Consider the following 25,606-nt stretch of genomic DNA (forward strand, 5'->3'; position numbering starts at 1 on the left):
CGGCCCATGATTGAATGGCGGAGCAGACTCAATGGGCCAAATGGTCTTATGGACACTGGCACACTGAAGGAGACAAGCTTAGCCCACTGCTTTACTCCTTCTACGCCTATGACTGTGTGGCTAGGCACAGCTCAGATGCCATCTATAAACTTGCTAACAACACAACTATTGTTAGCAGAATTTCAAATCGTGACCAGGAGGCATACAGGAGTGAGATATATCAGTGGGTTGAATGTTGTCACAACAACCTTGCACTCAACATCAATAAGACCAAGGAATTGATTGTGGACTTCAAAGAGAGGAGAATGAAGAACACACCAGTACTCATCGAGGGATCAGAAGTGGAAAGACTAGGCAGTTTCAAGTTCCTGGGTGACAACATTTTTAAGATCTATCCTGGGCCCAACATAGTGATGCTGTTACAAAGGAGGCATGACAATGGATATATTTCATTCAGAGTTTGAGGATAATTGGTATGTAACCAAAGCCTCAAGCAAATTTCTGCAGATATATCATGGAGAACTTTCAAACTGGTTGCATCACTGTCTGATATGGAGGGTCAACTGCACAGGAGTGCTAAAAACTGCAGAAAGTTTTCAACTCAACCAGATCTATCACGGGCACCAGCCTCCCTAGCATTCAGGACATTTTCAAAAAGTGATGCCCCAAGAAGGCGGCAGTCACCATAGAGGACCCTCATCACCCAAAATGTGCCTACTTCTCATTGCTACCATCAAGGAGGTGGTACAGGAGCCTGAAGACACACACTCAACATTTCAGGAGCAGCATCTGGCCCTCCACCGTCAGATTTCTGAATGGACAATGAACGGATGTCAGTTTTTTTAAGCTTTCTTTTTGCACTGCTTATTTAATCTTAGTTTTATGTGTATTTATTATTGTAATCTTTTTTTTATTATTATGTATCTTTGAAGGATTTACATTTTGATCTCCGGTAAAAGAAAAGTTAAATAGGTTTTAAACAATGACTCAGTGTACCATTGATTGTCAGAATAATATTACTTAAGTTAAAAGTAGGAAAACTTGATTAGTCAAATACAGAGTGAAAAAATATAAAACTATTTTGATGGATGAATCCATTTCTAATATACAGTATCTCCCACATTAGTTGTGAACATTTTAATATTTGGGTTCTATTTTTATCTGTTTCTTCAGGAAGCTTGTGACAAAATGTACCCAGAGTTACACGGCTGAATGACTGCTCAGTAATGTTGTCTGCATATCTAAAATTGACTAAAATGTAATATGGTAGCATGCTATGAGAAAATCGAGGGCTCCATAAATGTACAATCTGAGAGAAAAAGAGAGTGTATTTTACAAACATTAAGCAACTGACCTCCCGTTGTTTTTGGGTACCCACAAAATTATAACATTTAGAAAGAACAAGAGTGCTGAAAAGCTTGGTTTTGTGCCCAAAGCCTTTGGAAAAATAAAACAGTCAAAGCCTGTTGAGTACAAAACTATGAGAAGTGTACTTCAACTATACAAACAAAGAAAGAACTGCTACAATCAAACCCCTACTGTGTCAAGGCATTTCATGTTTCAATAACTGTGTTAGCACAAGCTTTCAAAAAAGTGCTGTAAAAACAGTGCAATCAAAAGGAACACAAGTCCTGATATTTGCATTTTCCTACTTGAAATGTAACACAATCATAGATACAGTAGATTCTAGTTAACTGGGCTATCATTTAATTGTGACTGCCACTTATTTGTAACAATTCTTAAAGAACAAAAACTAATCAAGAGAACAGCCAAGGTTCCATTCATTTATTTGGGACACCATGCTGTTTAAATAGGACAGGAGACTGTTGCTGAATAGTTTCTAAGCAGCATGAGTCGTGTGCACTTGTGTGGCCATTAGATACTACAACATGCTTAGCTTTTAAACAGTGTCAGCTACATTCAAAAACCAGTGATTCTTCTCACTAATAAGCAATCAATTCAGAACTATTTTGTTCACTGTGGTTTCAAGCACTGAGGCTTGAAGATGCCAGAAATCGCCAGGAGTGAAAACTGCTTGACAATTTAGGAATTACAAAGAATTTGAAGGTAATGACAATTATATTGAAAATTACAATGCAAATGAAAATTTCAAGGATGAAATAATCGAAAACATTGTACAAAGGCAGTACATTATCTGCATTAGGTGTCTACACTGATTTTGTTCACTTACAGTCAATCCAGAGAACACAGCTGAGTATACTGAATGAATTCCTCCTCAATAAATATTAGGAATTAATACACAGTTTTCTGGTACTGTGGTAATATTGGTAGTGTTCGAATTTGTTCTGTATTTCATTTAAATGCCTAATTTGTTACTCAATTGAATGGTAGTTTCTATTTTTTATACCTTTTTAACTGTTTCCTTTTTTAGCTTTGGCTAATTATATCAGCCACTTAATTGGGCCAAAATGTACTGGTCCCAATGTGTCCCAATTAACCAGAATCCACTGTATATAATTCTATTCTAATTACCTATTTTAACTGAAACCCTGTCATAAATATAATCCCATTGTAACTATTGACCAGCTGGAACAGAAGTCAAACTCTATCTTTAAAATTCCACCACAGTTACCCAACGGAGAAGTTGTAGTGCGTGCTGAAGTTCTGTTTCTACAGACTGAAAGATAGTGAGTATGAAACTTAGCAATAGATCAATGGAAAACTGCTGTTATATCTGTTTATGGGTATGAGGTTTCTACCTTGAAGGTAAGATCTCTTGGTCATCCAGTCAGTAGGGTGAGCTCATCAGTCAACAGCAGACGATGACTTAAATTCATGGATTTGGAAAAGAGTGACTCACAAGAAATGATGCCTCATCAGATCATTGGTGGATTGACCTATGAGATGGTCATGGATATGCTGAGATTAGTTTGTACCTAAGAGAGTAGAGAGGAAAGTAAGGCTGACGTATTAGAACTATTGTAATTTCTTAACCCCAAATAAAACTATTTCATAATAAAGAATTCACAATTATTGTCATTTATTAAATGTTTATAAAAGCTTAATTTTCAGTAACATTTTTCAATTTGCATAAACATGTTCATTTATTTGTGGGGACTTGCAGCTTATATGCAGAATATTCTGTAAGTATTCGCAGAGGATGTACAGCAAAATGAAGAAATGTGTGTAAGTTCAAATATTGTGCTCCATAAAATTCTGGTCCATTGTTTAATATTCCATTTTAAGAATATCACCCTCGGTCATTTTGTTTTCTCAAATTCTTTTCGTTTTAGTTCCTCGTTCTCTTGAAATGTATTGAGCACATTGCAGTTAAGTGCTTATCTCTGATGTATTTGCCTGTTGCATAAATACTGAGTATTTATTACTCAGTATAAATACCAATAAATAGAGAAATGCTTTAACCAAATTAAGGATATTTTCTGAAACATATATTGCATTTCTCTTTGTGTGCTGCTATTTGACATAAATGATCATATTGTCATGCACAGCAACTGCTTTGTGGATTACCGTTGTGGTCCCAAAGCAGCAGTAACATCAAGAACAAATGTTTTTTGTTACTTCTCTAAAGTTCCTTCCTCATTCTTTTCCTATTGCTTATTTCCATACTAACTCCCTTGTGACCTAAAAAGTGGCCTTTGGTTTGTTACTGGATGTACAGTCTTAGTCTCCATCCTGGCTTTGTCAATCAGGATGTCTAACCTCATCATCAATGAGCCAGCGTATTTTCTATTGCTGCATTTCACTTCTCAGAAAGTTAAAAAAAATACATTGCTGCTCAAATCAATCATTTACAATTTAGGAATACAAGTTAAAAATCAAGCTTGAAGGAAAATAGCTTGCATTATAATACACAATTTAAACGTACCCCAGCGCATAACATGCAATAAGAATGAAAAGTATATGCATTGGCAAAAACAAATTATGAAATTGCCAAAGGAATTTCATTTCCCAAACCTATAATGCCTATAATGTGACATTTTGAGAAATGAAATCTTCTGGCCTTCTGATTCAGCTACTAATTATTTTTTATAAAATTTGTAACATCCCAAAATGTACAGTATACACAAAATGGAGACATCTTGACCTCTTTGATGACTCAATAATAACACAACAGAGTGACATGGAACAAGAAAAGCTAGTAAGTCTTCATGAATGTTGTATGGAGGCATTTGAAATTATATACTCAGTATATAGAAAAAGGTAGATGATCTTGTATCGCGCTTAGGAATGGCATTATGACATTGTGGGCATCACTGAGTTGTGGCTAAAGGTAATCATAGTTGGGAGCAGAACATTCAAAAATACACATTGTATTAAAAGGATAGGCAGGTAGGCTGAGGAAGTGGCATGGCTCTGTTGGTAAAAATTGAAATAAACTTCTAAGAAAGAGGTGACATAGGTTCGGAAGAAGTAGATTACTGGTGGATAAGATACTGCAAGGATAAAAAGACCCTGATGGGAGTTATATACAGGCCACTGAACAGTAGCCAGGATGTGGGTTATAAATTTCAATGGGAAATACAAAAGGCATGTAATAATGGCAATGTTATGTTAGTCATGGAGGATTTCAATATGCAGGTAGATTGGGAAAATCGATTTGATGCTGGATTCCAAGAGAAGGAATTTGTAGAATGCCTACGAGATGGCTTTTTAGAGCATCTTATGGTTGGGCCCACTAGGGAAAGGCAATTCTGGATTGGGTGTTCTGTAAGGAAACATATTTTATTTGTGAGCTTAAGGGAAGGGAACCTATTGGAGGCAGTGATCATAATATAGAATTCACCCTGCAGCTTGAGGGGGAGAAGATAAACTCAAATGTATTTCAGTGGAGTAAAGGGAGTTATAGAGACATGAGAGAGGAGCTGGCCAAATTTGATTGGAAGGAGACTCTAGCAGGAATGATGGCAGAAAAGCAATGGTTGGAGATTCTGGGTCAATTTGAAAGGCACAGGAAAGATGAAGCAGTATTGTAAAAGGAGGATGAGGCAACCATAGCTGACAACGGAAATCAAAGACAGCATAAGATCAAAGGAGAAGGCATATATTATAACAAAAATTAGTGTATGTTAGATTGGCTGAATGGCAGGAGGTAAAGAGTCGGAATAAAGGCCTATTCTTGTTGACTTTCGGTGACTAGTGGTGTTTCGCAGGGGTCAGTATTGGACCGACCCCTTCTTTTCACATTATGTGCCAACAATTTGGACAATGGAATTGATAGCTTTGTAGCCAAGTTTGTGGATGATACGAAGATAGGTGTTGGGGTGGGTAGTGGTGAGGAAGCACTGAGTCTTATACTTTATACTTTATACCTACCCTAACCCTAACCCTGAACCCTAACCTTAACCCTAAACCCTAACCCTAACCCAATAGTCTGCAGAAAAATTTAAAACGATTGGGAGAATGGGCAAAGAAGTGGCAGATGGAATACAGTGTAGGGAAGAGTATGGTCATGTACTTTGATAGAAGGAATAAATGCAGTGACTACACTCTAATTGGGAAGAAAATTCAAAAATCAAAGGTGCAAAAGGAGTTGGATTCCTTGTGCAGGATTCCCTAAAGGTTAACTTGCAGGTTGAGTCAGTGATGAGGAAGGCAATGTTAACATTCATTTTGAGAGGACTAGAAAATAAGAGCAAGTATGGGATGCTGAAGCTTCATAAGACATTGTTCAGATCAGTCTTGGAGTGTTGTGAACAGTTTCGGGCCATTTATCTAAGAAATTATGTGTTGATGTTGGAGAGGGTCCAGGAATGAAAGGGTTAATGAATGAGGAATATTTGATGGCTCTGGGCCTGAACTCACTGGAATGAGGGGATATCTCATTGGAACCTATCAAATATTGAAAGGCTGAGATAAAGTGGATGTGGAGAGGACGATTCCTATGGTGGGAGAGTCTAAGACCAGAGGACACAGCTTCAGAATTGACGGATGTCTATTTAGAACAGAGATGAGGAGGAATTTCTTTAGTCAGAGGGTGATGAATCTGTGGAATTCATTGCCATCAACAGCTGTGGAGGCTGAGTGAGTGTATTTAAAGTGGGAATCGATAGATTGTTGGTTAGTCTGGGCACCAAAGATTATGGGGAGAAGGCAGGAGAATGGGTTTAAGAGGGATAGTAAATCAGCCGTGAAGAAATGGTGGTGCTGATTCTATGGGCTAAATAGCCTAATTCTGCCCCTATGTCTTATGGTCATATATATGATTTGGGTTATTGCTTATATAATGGTGAGTGAAATGAGTAATTATAACTTTATCCTGTTTTGAAAGGATAGTGGAAAACATAGGTAGCCTTCATGACTGAGATCACTATTTAGAAAACTCTATTTTCACCTTTAGGTATAAAGTCAATGGAAGATTCGTCTGGACTATGGCTATTTCCACAGCTGACTAACACCTGAAAATTGACTATTTGTGGTTGTTGATGCATGCCATTACCAATAATTCCACTATGGGTAGCTGGAGAAATTACGGTACTCGGAGAACTGCCCTTCGCAAAAAAATAAGCTTCACCAATTTTATGGCCCAGAAAATAAATGGGGAGATGATAGAGTAGGAGGAAAGGAGATTTGGAATCAGTGACAAAATTTCACTTTTGAAGAACACCAAGAGCTGTGATCTGGATTGTTTTAGAAATTTCATCTTTACAACAGGTATTTATATAGTTTGTTGTAATGTGAGCATTATTAAAAGTAAGTTAATACTAATTAGGATAATGGGGGGTTTTACTTCCATTCTTTTTACTTCTGGTGGGCTCTGTATATAGTGTTCCTCCCATGCCGTACAGGTTGTGAAAGCCTCTGTATATACATAATGGTTTTGAAGTTCAAGATAAAGTTGTTTCTTGGGCATGAAGTTGTCGAGTGTGCCTTTTTCAAAGTAGAAGTTACTACATATTTTTGGTGACTAGGTGAACTGGTATTGTGAACGTATCGGCACGTTTTTCGAATGGGGAACTTCGTGTTTTAAATGGCTATGTTTGGAACTATCGGCGAATTTCTGGAAGGAAATGAGGACTGGCCGGAGTATGAGGATAGGTTGGGACACTTTTTCTGTGCTAATGGCATTACTGAGGAGGCTAAGAAGCGCTCTATTCTCCTGAGTGTGTGTGGGGCAAAGACTTACAAGCTGATAAGGAATTTAGCCACACCGCGAAAACCGGGGTACATTCCATATGACGAACTGGTCAAACTCGCGGGGAACCACTACAATCTGAAATCTTCTGTGATAATCCAACGGTGTAAGTTTCACAGCCATTTCAGGAAGCCAGGTCAGTCTGTGGCCAATTTCGTGGCTGAGCTTCAGCAGCTGTCGGAGCATTGCGATTTCGGAGTGGTGTTGGATGACATGCTCCATGATAGATTGGTATGTGGCATTAATAATGACGGCATACGACACCGCCTATTAGGGGAAACCCCAACGTTGACTTTTAGGAAAGCCTTAGAAATTGCCCAAGGCATGGAGATGGCTGCTAATAATGTCAAGGATATCCAGAAAGGACATTGGGGGGTGGGGGGGGTCACAGTCGGCGGCAGTGCACCAAGTCAGGAGGGAGACTGGTAAACAGGCAAAATGGGTGGAATGTTTCCGGTGTGGAGGGACACACTACGCAAATGATTGCAAATTCAATGACACTGTCTGCCATGCTTGTAGCAAAAAGGGTCATTTAGCTAGAAAGTGCAGAAGTTCAAAGGGTAAGATTAAGCCTGGGCAGGCTAAAGCTCAGGCAGCCACACACCATCTAGAAGAAGCAGATGAAGAGGCAGTGCGTGCCTACAACATGTTTGCAGTGGAAACAGATGAGGTGGAACCACCTAAACCATATTATGCCACAGTCGCTGACAGGAAAGGACATTAAGTTTGAGATTGATTCAGGGGCTACTGCATCGGTCATTAGTGAGGAGACCTACAGGAAGACATGGGGGTCCAACCTGCCTCCCATCAGACCGTCAAAGCTCAAACTTAGGACCTATACGGGGCAGCCCATACCTCATTTTGGGGTGTTATATGTGGACATTTCAGCCGGGGGTCAGAAGGCTGAAGCCAGGCCGGTGATAGCTAAGGGCAGGGGGCCCAGTCTTTTGGGTCATGATTGACTTTGCAAACTCCAGCTAAACTGGCATGAAATTAAGTATGCACACACGACGGAGGACATTCTGCAGCGGTACAGTGACGTTTTCAGGGACGAGCTAGGAACACTGAAGGGTGTGACAGTGAAACTCCATGTCGACCCTGAGGCTACACCACGTTATTTTAAGCCCAGGTCGGTGCCCTGTGCCATGAAAGGCAAAGTCGAGGAGGAGCTGGAACGTTTACCGAGGCTGGGCATTATTGAGCCCGTCCAGTTTTCAAGGTGGGCGGCTCCCATTGTTCCAGTGTTCCAGTTTTGAAGGCAGACAAAACAGTGAGGATATGTGGGGATTATAAGCTTACGGTGAATCAGGTCTCTAGGCTGGAGGAGTACCCATTGCCACGGGTGGATGGCCTGTTTGCGACCCTGTCAGGGGGTAAGCTGTTCGCAAAGCTGGACATGAGCCACACCTACCAACAGCTGCTGCTCGACGAGGTTTCAAAGGAGTACATCACAATCAATACGCACAACGGATTATTCAAGTACAATCGCCTGGTGTCTGGAGTAGCGTCCAGCCATGCCATTTTCCAAAGGACAATGGACACTTTGCTGCAGGGGATTTTGCACATAGCAGTGTACCTTGATATTTTGATCATGCGGGCTGCGGAGGTGGAGCATCTGGCTAACTTAGAACGGGTGCTGAAGAGGCTCTCAGACACAGGGCTGCAGTTGAAACATGGAAAATGTGTGTTCTTGGCATCAAGTGTGACTTACCTGGGACACAAGATCACAGCTGAGGGGCTTTGCCCTGTGGAGGACAAAGTGAGAGCTATTAAGGAGGCCCCATGCCCTAAGACCGTCACGGAACTCAGATCATTTTTGGGCATGGTGAATTATTATGGCAGGTTTCTTCCTGACCTCTCAAAGGTTTTGACCCCACTGTATAAGCTGCTTCGCAATGACACTAAGTGGCAATGGGGTGAAGAGCAGGAGAAAGCTTTCAAGGAAGTGGAAGAACTCCTCCACTCAGCGAAGCTGTTTGTTCACCATGACCCAGACAAGAAGATCACCCTTGCATGCAATGCTTCGCCTTATGGAGTCGGGGCAGTTCTCTCACATGTAATGGAGGACCATTCAGAGAAGCCTATTGGTTTTGCTTCACATACTTTGACAGTTGCTGAGAAGGGATATTCACAGCTAGACAAAGAAGGTCTGGCCATTGTTTTAGCAGTCAAACACTTTCATCAGTACCTTTTATGGATGCGTATTTACAATTTATACGGACCATAAACCACTAATGAGCCTGTTCAGTGAGACTAGATGCATCCCACTGCTAGCCTCAGCCAGGATACAGTGTTGGGCTCTTACATCGTCAACCTACCAGTACACTATAGTGTACAGAGCAGGTGGGAATAATGCAAATGCTGATGCACTGAGTCGACTACCTTTACCTGAGACACCTGTTACTACATATGTGCCTCCAGAGACTGTGTTTTCATTAGAGAGGCTGTCAGAGACACCTGTAAAGGTGACCCAGATTAGGCAGTGGACAGAGAGGGACACAGTCCTGTCCCAAGTCAAGACTTTTCTTTTACAAGATTGGCCCAGAGTCGTGGGAGGAGAGGAACTGAGGCCTTATGCCAAACGCAAGTCAGAACTCAGTCTGCAGGATGGTTGCATTTTCTGGGGGGCGAGAGTCATTGTGCCTCCCCCTGGCCGTTCACAGATTGTGGAGGAAATTCATGAGGCTCACCTCGGAGTGTCTCGAATGAAAAGCCTTGCTAGATCCTACATTTGGTGGCCAAGAATGGATCAGGATCTGGAGGACAAGGTAAAATCATGCACACAATGTCAGACTAATCAGAATATGCCACCACCAGCTCCTTTGCATCCATGGGAGTGGCCAGACCACCCCTGGTCTAGGCTACATTTGGACTTTGCTGGCCCTTTTTTGGGGCAGATGTTTCTTGTATTGGTAGATGCGCATTCTAAATAGATCAAAGCTCACATCATGAGCAACATCACAGCACCCTCAACCATAGACAAACTCAGGCAAGTGTTTGCAGTCCACAGGTTGCCTGACACTCTGGTCACCGATAATGGCCTGACATTCACCAGTGAGCTGTTCAGTGAGTTCATGCAGCAGAATGGCATTCGTCACATTCGGACAGCCCCTTTCTACCCAGCCACAAGTGGTTTGGCTGAGCGGGCTGTTCAGACAGTGAAGGAAAGCCTGAAGCGGATGACAGGGGACTCTCTTAGCATGCAGCTTTCACATTTCCTGTTTAAATACCGCCTTACGCCACAGACTATGACTGCCCACACCCCAGCAGTGATGCTGATGGGGCGTAGGCCCAAGTCAAGATTGGACCAGCTGCGCCCGGACATGAAGGCGAAAGTGGAGAGAAAGCAGGAAAAGCAGAAGGAGGGACATGATCAACATACGCGAGAGGGACAGTTAAAACCGGATGACAATGTCTTTGTGAAAAACAAACAGCAATGGCTGCCTGGGGTTATTCTTAAGCAGAGTGGTCAGTCTCCTATGTTGTTAAGCTGACTGATGGGCGTGTTTCCCACAGACATCAGGAACATGTGCGCCTGTGTCATGATACCGGCTCAGAGGCAGACAGTTCCATGGAGTTTCCACTTGTGAGACAGACTACGGTGGAAGCATGTCCATCAGGGACTTTGCCAGAGGGTGAGAAACTGGCAGAGGGTTCGGAGTCCCCTGAAGAGGATAGACATTCTCACGCAGACACACAGACCCCTCTCATGCCCCCTAAACCAGATCCACCCAAAATCCCCTCACCAGCAGTGCCTGCTGGGTCACCGGCCCGGGGGTGGTGCACAGATCACAGCGCACTCGTAAACCTCCTGACAGACTGAATCTTTGACGGGACAATTTTTTTTGTTGTTGTTGTTAGACTGAATGTTGAATCTGTCATGTTTTCCAGATGTTTGGTATTGATTAACTGGTGCTGAGATACGAGTATAAGTTTTCAGGGGTACGCAAGTTAATAACACCACTGTTTTTATTTCCTAGTTTTAACATTTGGGGAGTGTTGGATTTTAAAGGGGGAGAAATGTTGTAATGCGAGCATTATTAAAAGTAAGTTAATACTAATTAGGATAATGGGGGGAGGGTTTACTTCCATTCTTTTTACTTCCGGTGGGCTTTGTATATAGTGTGCCTGCCATGCCGTATGGGTTGTGATATCCTCTGTATATACCTAACAGTTTTGAAGTTCGAGATAAAGTTGTTTCTTGGGCATGAAGTTGTCGAGTGTGCCTTTTTCAAAGTAGAAGTTACTACATAGTTAATTCCAGAACTATATTTTATACAAAGTTAATCATTTCCATGTTAGTAATCACACAGTAAATATACTGTATATACACTTCGTAGGCACTTTATTATGTACTACCTGTACCTAATAAAGTGGCCATTGAGTATATGTTCATAGTCTTCTGATACTGTAGCCCATCCACTTCAGGGTTCAAAGTATTGTGCATTTAGTGATGCTCTTCTGCATGCCACTGTTGTAATCTGTGATTATTTGAGTTACTGTCGCCTTCCTGTCAGCTTGAACCAGTCTGGCCATTCTCCTCTGACCTCTCTCACTAAAAGGCATTTTTACCCACAGAACCGCCATTTATTGGAAGTTTTTTTTTGTTTCTTGCACCTTTCTCTGTAAGTTCCAGAGACTGTTGGCCGTGAAAACCCCAGGAGATCAGCAGTTGCTGTGATACCCAAACCATCCTGTCTGGCTCCAACAGTCATTCCACAGTCAAAGTCACTTAGATCACATTTCTTCCCTATTTTGATGTTTGGTCTGAACAACTGAACCACTTGACAATGTCAGCATTCTTTTTTGTTTGCAGAGTTGCTGCCACATTAAGAGGTAGGTGTACAGGTGTACCTAATAAAATGGCCATTGAGTGTGTGTTTATTTTTGCACTTCAGCTTATGTGCAAAAATAAATCCCAAACTGAACTGTCCCAGTTATGAATGGCACGTGTGATCAGGATGGATAGGCCCAGGAAGATATTAAGTATAGATGTGGAGTGGTCAGGGTAGATCTGGAGGGTTGAATGGCCTGTTGACAAGCTTTATGACTTAACGACTCTAGAACTTCAACATTTGAAAATAATTCATTGAGATGCATTAAATCTAAGGGCCCAGCTGAAAAGCAGAGCATGGTTTTATTACAGAATTCACAGAGCTACATCAATGAGGTGTAGCTTTTGCAACATAAGGTAATTAGGCAATGATTTTATTTTCAATTTAAAACATGTATTTATGTAATTTGATTTTACAGTCATATTCTCTTATAGATTAACATTACTGAGAAATAACATGGTAAACAACAAATAGGCTTCAGACTCAAAGGCACTTGTGTAATCAACTAGAATTGGCTTATTCCATGCATGACTCCAAAATAATGGTAACTGGTAAATAAGGTTGTGGGTCAGCTAAAAGTACTGAATGTTTTGAATATAGTGTCCTTAATGCAACAACAGACTAGATTGCTAAGTGAAGTACTTCAGGGAGGGTAGGGTTTTGATTAGATTAGTAAATACATTAATTTAAACAGACTTGTTTGGGCAGGTACTGTTTGTAGTATGTGCAAGTTGATCAAAACTACTGGGATCCATGCTGACCATATTTGTATTAAGTGTCTACAATTTTATGAACTTTGGTTCAAAGTTGAAGAGTTGGAGTTCAAGGTTTGGACACAGTGATGCACTTTGTTTCAGGAAGTAGTTATATCTCTTGGATTCAATGTAGTAGAAATAGCCACACTAGAGAGACTGGTAGTTTTACTATGAGTTAAACATTTATGAGTATCCAAAAGGTAGCATTGGAGGAATCTCATAATTTGCACTTGTCCAATGATGTTCCTCCCAATTGTGTTGAGGGGAACAGGAACTGTTAGGAGGAGAACCAAACGGATCTCAGAATTATGATACAGGGGCAATACAGGTTGGATACACTGAAAGACTGGAACATGTAGAATCCTTGAGGTAGAGCTAAGAAGCAGCAAGGGTCAAAAGACCTTGAAGGGAGTTATATACATGCCTCTGTACTGTAGCTAGGATGTGGGATACAAATTACAATGGGAGATAGAAAAGCTGTTTATAAAGAGTAATGTTACGATAGTCATGGGGATTTCAACGTGCAAGCAGACTGGGAAAATTGGGTTCATGGTGGATCTGATTACTGTTGCTGTTGCTATTACTAAGGAAAATGTACTTAGGAAGCTGCAAGGTCTGAAGGTAGGTAATTCAGCTAGACCAAATGAACAACACCCCAGAGTTCTAAAAGAGGTAGCTGAAGAGTACTATGTGCATTTTGGACCTCTTAACTAAGAAAGCATTGGAGAGGGCCCACAGCAGGTTCACAAGAATGATTCCAGGAATGAAAGAATTAACTTATGAGGAGATTTTGATGGCTCTGGGCCTGTACTCACTAGAGTTTACAAGAATGAGAGAGGATCTCATTAAAACTATTTGATATTGAAAGGCCTAGATACAGTGGCTGTTGAGAGACTGTTTCCTATAGTAGGAGAGTTTAGGTGCAGAGGGCATATCCTCAGAATAGAATGATGCCCCTTTAGAACAGCGATGAGGAGGAATTCCTTTAGCCAGGGAGGGTGGTGAATTTGTTGAATATATTGCCACAGATGTCTGTGGAGGAAAAGTCATTGGGTGTATTTAAGGCAGAAGTTGATCGGCTCTAGATTTGTAAGGGCATCAAAGGTTATGGGGAGAAGGCAGGAGAATGGGTTTGAGAGAGATAATAAATCAACCATGATAGAATTCCTGCTCCTATGTCTTATGGTCTGTGGCCTGAAACAAAGAATGGGCAACTCACAAGATGTATAGAGTCATAGAGATTTACAGCACAGAAACATGTTTGTTGTGGCTCAGCATATCAATGTCAACCATCATAACCAAAATACTAATTTCACTTGTCTGCATTAATTCCATATTCCTCTATGCCATGCTCATTCAGCTAACTATCTAGATACTTTCTAAACGCTGTAGCTATTCCTGAATCCATCACCTCTGCTGGCATCTCATTTCAGATTCTGACTAATCACTGTGTGAAAATGTTACCCTTCAGATTGCCAGTAAACCTTCTCTCACTTTAAACCTAGGGTTTTGCCCCCAAACCACAAATAATGAAAACCCACTTTTTCTATCTACACTAAATATGTCTCTCTTAATTTTGTATACCTCTATCATGTCAACTCTCAGGCTTCTTTGGTCTAGGGATAGACCAGAACTTGCCCAGCCTTATGTTCTGTGCCCAGAGATTTCGTTGACTCTTGCACCAGGGATCCTTGACTTCCTCACCAACCAACCACAATCTCTAAGGGTAGGCAGCAACAGCCCCAACATGATTATCCTTAACACTGGTGCCCCACAAAGCCATATCCTCAGCCCCCTGTGTTACTCCATATGAACTCACAACTGTGAGACCAGCTTCTTCTCTAACTCCATTTGCATTTTTGCAGGTAACACTGGTGTAGTGGGCCAAATCTCAAAGAGTCAGAGGGCACAAAGTGGCTATGGAGCCTAATGAAATGGTGTAATTACAATAACCTTTCCCTTGATGTCAGAAAACCAGTAAGAGTTGGTCATTGACTTCAGGAGGGAGTTAGTAAACAATTCTTGTTAACATCAATAGTGCTGAGGTTGAGAGAGTTGAAAGGTTCAAACATCATCAGATACCTGTCCTGGTCCAGCCATATGGACGCCATAGCCAAGAAAGCTAACTAATGCCACTATTTCCTCAGAACCAATTCATTTTTATTCATGCAACACAGCAAGAACTCTATCTGGATGTATCACAGCTTGGTATGACAACTGTTCTGCCCGAGACTGTAAGAAATTGTAGAGAGTTGTGGACACAGTTCCTCTAATGAAAACCAGCCTCTCCTCTATGGACTCAGTCTATACCTCCTGCTGCCTCAGTAAAGGAGCCAACATAAATCAAAGGCCCCACCCACCTGGACGTTCTCTCTTCTCCCCCCATCTATTGTGTAGAAGATACAAAAACCTGAAAGCATGTACCACCAGGCTCAAGGACAACTTCTGTCCCACTGTTATAAGACAATTAAACAATGCCATAGTACAATAAAAAGGACTCTAGATCTCATAATCTACTCATTGTGGCGTGGTCTACCTACACTGCAATTTTTCAGTAACTTTAATACTTAACATTTGTTTTTGCTTTTCTGCCATATTATCTTGATAAGCTGATGTAAAAAAATGATCTGTTTTGATGGCTCAATAATTTATTCACTCTAGCTCACTACATGTGACAATAATAAATCAATTTACTAATTTACAACATCTGCAGTGTTTCTCCCTGCCATAGAACCAACTGTTTGTGCCCCTGACTATAGAGTTCCCTAACACTACAACTCACCTAGTTGATCTACCATGCTGTACAACAGAACCAGCCATGGTACCTCTGATCTGGGAATTGATGTTGTTTTACTCAAGAAAACATCACCCCAACAGTATCCAAAAGGGCGTACTTGTTAGAGACGGAAACAGTCACAGGGGACATCGGCCCTTCCTGCCCTTCTTGCTCTTCCTGTCTATTACCTACGTGTCTATTTAGCCAGATCTGTGGTGTGACCACCTCCCTGCAACATATTTCACAATACCTCCGTCTCCTGTGAGCTCCTCACTGAGTTCAAATTTCACTCCAATTGATCCACATAATCCAAGGGGAGCTGTAGCTGGTTGAACTTTCTGCAGACATGGTTGTTGGGGACACTTGACTTCCCACCCCCCGCCATCTCCCATATTTGCAAATTAACACTTAGTAAAGTTACACAATCTTGGTAGCTTGCATTGTAACCAGACATGTCACTCGTTTCCAATGTCTAAATGGGTCAGAGCACCAAGTACACAATGTTGGAAACAGCCTTAAAATAGAAAGATTTTTTTAAAAAAGCAGCAAATAACCTTTTAAATCACATTTTACTGTTTGTCAAACCGAATTCAGTGGATATTTTTTAACGGTTATTTACCATAAGGGTCACCTGCAGAACTTTTACCAAGAGACCAATTTATTCTTGCCATTCTCTCTACAATCACCTCCAGGATGGACCCTATTAAAAAGAAACACCCTATTTAAATAGTTTCCTTTTCACATACTGCATTAGCTGGATTATCAAAATGCTGCTAATTTAATCAGTGTCCTGCTTGCAATGGAAGTCAGTCACCTCTATACAGTATGCTGTTTTAAATTGGCCCTGAACTCTTCAAATAAATAAAACCACAAACTAGTAAAATTAAGCAAATGTAATAATTAGTACAAAAACACAAATAACAAATGCCTTTTGGGTCATCTCTAGTTAGCATTTGTAATGTTAGTGGTATGCTGTAATATTCACCATGGAAAAAGCTACATACGTAGGTATCAACTATCAGCAATTCATGAAGCAGATCTGATTCAATCCAGCACAATTTTTCAATTTCAAAATATATTTCTAGGGAGATTACAACTCGCGTCTCAAACCTGTAATTCTGTTGGCTCTGAACTGGAGTTCTGTGATCCTTTACCATTTTCTAACAGCAGTGGCATTCGTTCGTAGAAATTCCTTAGAGAAAATTCCTTTCACACTGAGATGCCTCAAAGCAATTTATGCAATGATTCATCTCCTTGAGTTATTGCAACAGTTGTTCTTTAGGCAAGTGATACCAGCCTGAATTGGACACTCCAGATAATCAAGATAATATCTGATATAAAACAAACCTTCCAGTTGTAGGGTACGTAAAAGCAGAGGGATTATTCACTCATGTCACATTTGCAGGCTTCCTGTGAGGTGGCAATTTAGGAAATGTGGGAAGGGTGTAACATCTTGTCATACATCTTATCATTCCCAAATTTTCATTCTGCACACTCCAGTGGCCCACAACTCACTTAGAACAAAATACCTCAGATATTAACATAAATTTAAAACACTAGTCTTAAAAGTTAAGCATTCTTTTAAATTGATTTACAGTTATTAAAACTTGATAAAATAGCATTAGATTGGGAACTTGAAAATACTTATAACCATTAAATGTTAGGCACAGGAGATACAGCAGATGATGGAAATCCAGAATAACACACACAAATGCTAAAGAAACACAGCATGTCAGGTTGCATCTATGGAGAAGAATAAAGAGCTGGTATTTCAGGCTGAGATCCTTCATCAGAGGTCAAAGATTAGATTTATTAGTCACATGTACATGGAAAGATGCAGTGAAATGTGTCGCTGTGTGTGTTAACTTATTAAATGTGATTGAATTAACCAAAGTCAGGAAAAGTAACTGATATATAACTCCCTAGCAACCATTCCACTCCACTGAAATAAACAGTCCGTCCCGGATGCAGATCCAGCAAGCAGGTTATGCAGAACCACAGCTGAGAAATTGGGAAATCTTCTGCTCCATTATCACAGTGCATATTGAATGATAATAGTGACCAGCTCTGAGGAAGTTCTGGAACTTTGCACCTGTACCAAAGTCCCTGGCTTTCTCACAATTATGGAGGTAAATGTCATCAATTATACATGGAACAGCTATTTTGTAGTAATTTTGGGCTATTGGTTACACTGCCAAATTTAAATAAAGTACAGACGTAATAATCATCATTTTGAAATTGAGGTTTCCAGTTTTCACATATCTGTGAATTATTTTCCCACCTCATCCCACAACTGAACTAACAGTAATCATATTGTTTTAGAAACTATCTAGCTGTGAAACCTGAAAAGTCAAAACACAATGCACTAGAGGACTTTATATTTGCAAAAGCCTCTTGTCCAATAGAGAACAATAAAAATCAATGTAAAATGTGCAGAAAGTGTGCATATACACCTCAAAATTTGATGACATTCTGCTATATATCAGTGTTCTATCCAAGAAAATTACAGATCCAATTAGTCATTCTAGCCAGCTACCTGGAATATTGACCATAATTACCAGTGCTTCATCATATCTGCCAACCCATCCACCCACCAACATGTCTACTCTACACTCCTGACTACTACCCCTTACAAATAATCTCATCCCAACCAAGCCTTTAAGGTCACACACTGTACTCCAATCACCAAGTCTAAACTCTTCCCACAACTCCACACTATAAAGTGCATTCCCGTACTATAATCTATACATCTCTATCAACATCCCCAACTAATACCAAAACACCTAATTTGTCAAGATCTAACTGGTTAACTAATGCCCTTCAGAGAAGAAAACTGATCTTAGTCGGATAGGGCTGAATGTGACCAAAGATACAAAATAATCTTGTTCACAATTAAAGGTAATCTGAAATGGTCCTGCAGATTTCTTAAATGTATCAAAACCTGGATTTCAATGGATAACCTCACATTTTCCCACATTACACCCCATCTCCTAATCCTTGCCTACTCACTTCTGCTGTTTTAAAACTGTTAATTCTGATTAATAACAAAATAATAAGTTAACCTCAGTTTTAGTCACACAGCCAAAGAATGATTGACCCTAATTATATTTTCAGAATTAATTTTTTTTTGTTTTATTTGCTTAAGTCTGCATTTTAAAATTTATTTCTTCCAAAATAAAGGGCTTTGTTAATTTTTTAGTTGCATTGACTGCTCCTGAATGTCAGGAACTCAGCAATTTGACGGCCAGCAAATTATATCCTCAAAGAAATACTGAAAATTTACCTAACATAATTCACTTTTACATCACTATTTTGACTCGATGTAATTGTCCTATGATTTCCTAAATATCTTGTTATCACCCTTTTAATAATGGATTCTAGCATTTTCACATTCAGTGACGTTACAGCAATTGTCTTATACCTGTTGATTCCTGTTTTTTCTCTTTTCTTTCCTGAATGGTAGCATTACATTTGGAGTTTTCCAATCATTGGTAACATCTCCAGAATGCAAGTAATTTTGGAAGATATCAACCAATGCATTAATTCTGTTTGCAGCTACTTCCTTTAAGAGAAAAGAATACTGACCATCTGATCGCGGCATTTATATCTATTTAGCACTGTGACTTGACTATTACATGTTTCTCATGAGTTTGTTAAAAGTTCTTTCTTTATTGAAGGGATACCTTTTGTGCATTTTACCATGAAATCTAATCCAAAATAATTATTCTGTATCTCAGCTATTTCTCACTTTCTCAATTTCAGCCTCAAAGAGACCAACATTTACTTTGACTGCTTTGAATATTTATTAGAAGATCTCATTGTCTCTTTTCATATTAATTATTAGTTCACCATCATGCTATATCTTTCCCCTTTTTAAAATATCCTCAGTTATTTCTTACTGGATACCAACATTTCCCAATCTTCTGCCATACAATTAATCTGTGCAACATAATCTGCATTTTCTTTTGGTTTGACACTATCCTTAATGTCTTTACTTCGAGAAGGACCAGCTTCCTCCTCATAGAGCTTTTCTTACTCACTGGAAAACATGTTTGCTGAAATTGATGAAATATCTCTTTAAATATCTGTCACTTCTGATTTTACCCTTTAATCTATTTTCCCCTTTAATCTATATTCTCCATCCATTTATTCAGCTCTGGCATAACACCATTGCTTCAGACACAGATTTCATACTGTCAGACTGAATGTGAAATTCTACCAGATTATAATGAATCTATCCTAGGCTATCTTTTACTATGAAATCAATAATTAATGACAATTACGATTTATGACAGCAGAATTAATGATAATGTACATACAGTCAACCTATGTATATAATTTATGTAATTATATTTATTGTGTTTTTATTGTGTTCTTTATGCTTATTGTGTTTTTTTTTTAATACTGCATTGGTCCAAAGTAACAATCATTTCACTCACCTTTACACTTGTGTATTGAAGAATGAGAATAGACGGTCTTATCCCTTGAATGCTAGAACTAATAGAATGCTTGCCTGATTAGAGACATCCCAATGTATGGCACTGTGAAATCATCCTGAATATGTTCTATAAACTCTTATAAAGCCTATCCTCACTAATTTGATTTGTCTTGCATTAACACCAGTAAGTAAGTGGTTGAATTTTGCATTAAGTTCACACTTCCTTCTACTTTTCGGTACACTGTTTATTTTATACTGCCATTGTGAGCACCAGTTCATGTGCAGTTTTGAAAACTGAAAACTAGCCGTCTCTTCTATATTACATTTTCCTCAAGATGGCCCCTCAGATTCTTGTTGTATCGCCAGCATGATTATCTATTCAAATATATGACACAAACAATAAGCAGAACACCTATACTAAAGTGTTAAATGTTGCGTAAAGTGCAAGTTTCCTGACCTTTCTCCTTACAAATACTATGTGTCAGCTTTGTAGTGTCAACTTGACTCAGTTGGTAACATTCTCACATTTGAGTGAAAAATCCCACTCTACGAATTGAACATGTCATTTGGTGTGATACTCTGTGCAGAAATGACAGAACACTGTTGTTGATTTTCACCTAGCAATCCATACCTGTTCAGAAGTACTACGTGCATTGTGCAGCAGCAACTACAATAGAACTGAAATACAGAGGCTCAGTACAATTAGACCATAGAGTTGTAGTTCACATACAGAAGCTCTTTGGCCTATTGTGCCAATACCAACTATCAAGTTATCATCATTATGTGCTATATCATATGACTTGGGCGATCATGGTCTTGACCATGATTGTTCTTGACAGAAGTGGTTTGCCATTGCTTTCTTCTGGGAAGTGTCTTTACAAGATGGGTGACCCCAGTCATTACTAATACCCTTCTGACATTGTCTGTCTGGCATCAGTAGTCGCATAATCATGACTGCTATGCACAAGCTGCTCATATGACCATCCGCCACCTGCTCCCAAGGCTTTACATGACCCTGATTGGGGGGGGGGGGTGTGCTAAGTAGATACTACACCTTGCCCAAGGGTGACCTGCAGGCTAGCAGCCCTTGGCGGAGACATATCTCCACAACACCACACCATCAATCTATTCTAATTCTATTTATCAGCACTTATTCCATAGCCTTCTCTGCCTCCGGTTCAAGTGTTTGTCTAAATGTTTCTTAAATATCCTGAGGATTGCTGCCTCACCATTCCCACAGGCATTGTTTTCCAGATTCCAAACAACCCTTGAATAAAAAATTTGTAGAGTACACAAGACAGAAACAAGCTTTGGCCTAACTCATCCAAACCAACCAAGGTTCCTGCCTGTCCCATTTTCACCCATGCCATGTGATGGTTAAAATGTCTATTATATTATCATTGCCAGTCAACACCCTCCACTCATCTGATTGCTCACCAGACTCCCTGTTTTAAAATAAGTGCACTGCGTCTTGCATTCCTTCTAATGTGTTAAGTTACACCTATGTATGCTCTGCTTACTATACTGATAGCTTTTCTTCTATATTTGACTGTACTTCTCCCTGCAGCCCCCATCACACCACCTCATCCCACATCTACATACATATATTCCGTGCCTTACTTCTTTGACCGATTAGTTTAAATAATCTCCAAGTTTATATTCTGTGCATTGGGCCATGAGGGATGAACTTCCCAATATTTGGCTTTCAAGTAAGACATTAAACAAGTCCCAATTGAATATAATTGTTGTTGAAAAAAAATCATGGAACTGTTCAAAGAACAAGTTCTCCTAGGATCCAGATAATCTCCTAGTTAATGTGCTTGTCTCGATCAAAATAAGCAAATATTTTTAAATATAAATTGGACAGTTTTTTCCTTTGATGTTTGTTCTGTATCTGCTCTGTACAGATTGGATGCTTCAGATTCTTAACAACAATCAGAACAGTTCATAGAGTAATTCACTGCATGTCAAAAACTGGATTTGTTTCAGAATCATGATATGGTATTAAACAAATTAATGGAACATTAAAGTCTTGCATCATCACAAATCTCTCCACCGCAGTGATAATTTGCAGTTGCCTTATCATGATGCTGATATTAGTCCGGGCCCATATTAAAAAGCAAACTATTTGCCAATTTGTATCTTAAATAATTATTCTTGTTCTATTTACTGGATTGAAATTTCTTTATGATTTTGTTCACAGCAACCAGCTAAGAACTGAGTTTTTTCCTAGGAAATTTATAACCAAATTTCTTTTGATGCTTGTACCAAAACTTACCATGCACAGTTTTTCTTGACCTTTTGCATTAGTGAAGAGTTGTGTTTCCTGAAATCCCAAAAAGCCTATTAACTTAACCCTGAACCCCATCCAAAAAATAATGAGCACCAAATTTCTTTGCAATAACACAGGCTTACATATAGCCTTAATTTTAGAAGCAGCAGGGTGAATTCACTATTTCCATTGCCTTATTTATTTTAAAGTTTCAGCTTTTTTCTGCAGTTTAGTTTTTGTCTATCATGTAACAATCCATTACAGTAAAAGAAAAGATCTAAATAATATCTTACCCAAAAGTTTCCACTTTGCAATCTAGTCATTTAAAAAAAAAATCACTGAAGATTTAAAAGGAAGCTTGTTTCAACTGAGTAAGGGACTAATGTAAATATATTAGTTACACAATATTAGATAACAAAATAGTAAAACAATTTGTATATAAATGTGCAGTATTCAGTTCCTTAGCACATTAGAAAATATAAACTATATCACTGTTGGTGTTCATAAAATAATATAGTTTTAAGGTCCTCCAAAACAGATCATGCACTGATACATTTAAGAAAGGTTCCCAATGGTTTTCTTTCATTCTGCAAGCATAGCTAGCTTTGTGGATGGAATTCACTCAAATCATAAAGCTTTTGGAATGAATGTAGTATATGATAGAAACTTGAACTTAACATTAACTTCTACAAATTTTTGTGCTGGGTGGATGATTATGCCTGCAAAGAAAGAGTAACCTGATGAAAATTGCAGCCTATTGCACAAAATATGCATAAATGACAGATTTATTATCTTACAAAGTAATTTTCATAACATCAGTAGGGAAAGGAAGAGTTTGGAGAAAAGGATTTTACATTATTTCTATCTTTATTTCCTCCAAGAGGACCACAACCATGTTGTCGGGTTTGGAGACCTGAGTCCCTCAATGACCTGGAGAGCTACAGTATGTTAGCTGGTGTCAGGGCTTTATGCTTTGACTTTTGGTAGGATCACCCATGTCTAACAGGTCAAAGGATAAAGACCAGAATAATAGTGGTCCACCGGTTCTTCGGGACTATTTATGAGTGTGATAGTATTCCTGAGTCTCCAAGCGAGACTTACATGACTGACAGAAGTGAAAACCAGGAGGAAGCTACTGACATAATGAAGGAAGCCTTGAACACCACTTGAGATGGAGGACCTTCATTGCTGTCCTAAATTCCAGCGGCAAAATGGGCAGTATGTAAGTAAGTATCTTATTTACATTGAATCTTATGTTTATTTCATGTGAGCGAAGTTCAGTGAAAAAGTTTATTCATAAAATCACATATAAACCAACTGCATCCGTGGAATCCTACTCATTCAAAATTCAAAAAGTTTAAAGTAAATTTATTATCAAGCTACATATGTATTATATGCACTGCACTCATTGTAAAAGCTCTATGATAAAGGTTAATTCCGTCCACTAACCGTGCCATCCCTGCAGATTGAATGAAAACCATTGGGACTTTTCCCAAATGTATCAGTATATGCAAACACGAGGAAATTAGCAGATGCTGGAATTTCAAGCAACACGCACAAAAAGTGCTGGTGAACACAGCAGGCCTTCATTCACCAGCATTTTTTGTGAGTATTGTATCAGTATATAATCTGTTTTGGAGAATCAAAACATTAAATTATTTTAGGAACAACAAGACAATCATATATATTCAATACAGAATTACATCAATTCCTCCATTTACATTTGGTGGGAAAGTTATAAATGTGAAAACAAAAATCATGCTTCTGATGTTTACCACATCTTGTTAGCAACAAGATATTAAAAGTATCCCGTGATTGTTATGATTAGGAACTATGGCATTTTTAAACCTTTAATCGTGTGGATTAGATGTTTGAACCAAAACATCTTAATTCATATTGTTTAGTTTATCCATTGTTTGAAAAGATATGAAGTCTCAGTTCAACTTAATTTACTGATACCAGCACAGAACTAGGACCTCTCGGTCCAATAAGCCCACACCCCCTAGTTGCACCGAAGTGACCAATTAACCTACTGCCCCTTACATTTTTGAAACGTGGGAGGAAACCAGAACAACTGGAAGAAATCTATGTGGACACGTGAAGGACGTACAAACTCCTTACAGGGAGTGGCAGGAAATGATCTCGGGTTGCTGGCGCTCCAACAGCATTACGTTAACTGCTATGCAAATGTGCCACACCAAAACAAAAAACTGTTTTAGACTGTATTTCAATTAACACCTGCATTAAGATATTTTTAATATATGCATAAAATTTCACCAAATGCACTGTCTGGTAGGTACAAACATACAAACTTGAAATGATCTATGTTTATCACAGAATCAGAGTGTTGTACATCACAGAACAGGCCCTTGAGTCTACTTTTTACCCAACTGGACTAATTCTATTTTCCTGCATTTGGACTATATTCTTCTAAATCTTGTCTGTTTAAGTGTCTGTCTAAATTTCCCTTAAGCAGACTAACTGTATCCACTTCCACTACCTCCTCTAGCAGCATGTTCCAGATCTCAAGTTCTCTCTGTATAAAAAAAAAACTATTCTTAAGGTCTCCCTTAAACCTTCCACCAGTTTTGTTAAAACTATGTCTTCTGGTTTTTGATATCTCTGTTCTGGAGGAAAGATTTCAACTACCGAACCTATCTACACCCGTTATAATCTTGTATACTTCTGTCAGGTCACCTCAGCTCCATTCAGTCTGGGAAAACACAAGGCCCTGCTGAAGCAATCTCTCCCCATAACTAAAATTCTCAAGTCTAGGAAACATCCTGGTACATCGCCTCTGCACTCTCTCCAGCATAACCACATCCTTATATGGCCGGACTACACACAGCACTGTGCTGTAAACTTGCAACCAAGCAGCCCAACTCTTATATCCTATCCCTTGCAAGCGTGCCAGATACTTTCTTCACACACCTGCGTTGCCACTTGCAGAGAAATATGGATTTGGGCGCCTAGGTCTCACTATTCAATATTTCTTAGCTCACAACATTTACTTTATAAGTCGTTGCTCTATTTGCATGCCTATAATGCATCCCCTTGCATTTGTAGAGATTAAATTCCACCTTGCAGTGCTCTGCCCTAGTATCCTTCTATATTCTACTATAACCTTAGATAACTATCCTTAATGTCTGCAATAATTTTCCTTGATCTGTGATAATACAATTGTCCCTATTATAGTTATAATACGACACACATGGATCAGGAACAAAACAGAAATGTTGGAGGAACCCAGTCAATCAGGTAACACTGGTGGAAAGGGAAAGCAATTAACATTCCTCCGAAGTTATTAATAATGAATGTGGCAGATATGGGTCATGCAGGTGAACCAGACAGAATTTTTTCTTCTGATCATAATGAAGTTAGCTGGAAAGATTTCATGTTCATCTATTGGTAAGAGC

The 25,606-nt window shown here is 39.3% G+C and overlaps 1 protein-coding gene across 2 annotated transcripts in view; it reads right to left on the reverse strand.

Annotated features, from left to right (window-relative positions):
- LOC140205545 (leucine-rich repeat-containing protein 4C-like) overlaps positions 1-25,606 on the reverse strand; it is a 219,269-nt gene that overhangs the window by 119,691 nt on the left and 73,972 nt on the right. The window contains exon 1 of one of the 2 annotated variants that reach the window (XM_072273164.1): positions 2,721-2,737. The exons of the other annotated variant lie outside the window; for it this stretch is intronic. The gene's annotated coding sequence lies outside the window, so the exon portion shown is untranslated. Of the gene's footprint in view, positions 1-2,720; positions 2,738-25,606 lie in introns of those variants that run through there. 2 annotated transcript variants of the gene reach the window in all.

This window comes from Mobula birostris, chromosome 11 (assembly GCF_030028105.1).
Source record: "Mobula birostris isolate sMobBir1 chromosome 11, sMobBir1.hap1, whole genome shotgun sequence".
NCBI classification, from domain to species: Eukaryota; Metazoa; Chordata; class Chondrichthyes; order Myliobatiformes; family Myliobatidae; genus Mobula; species Mobula birostris.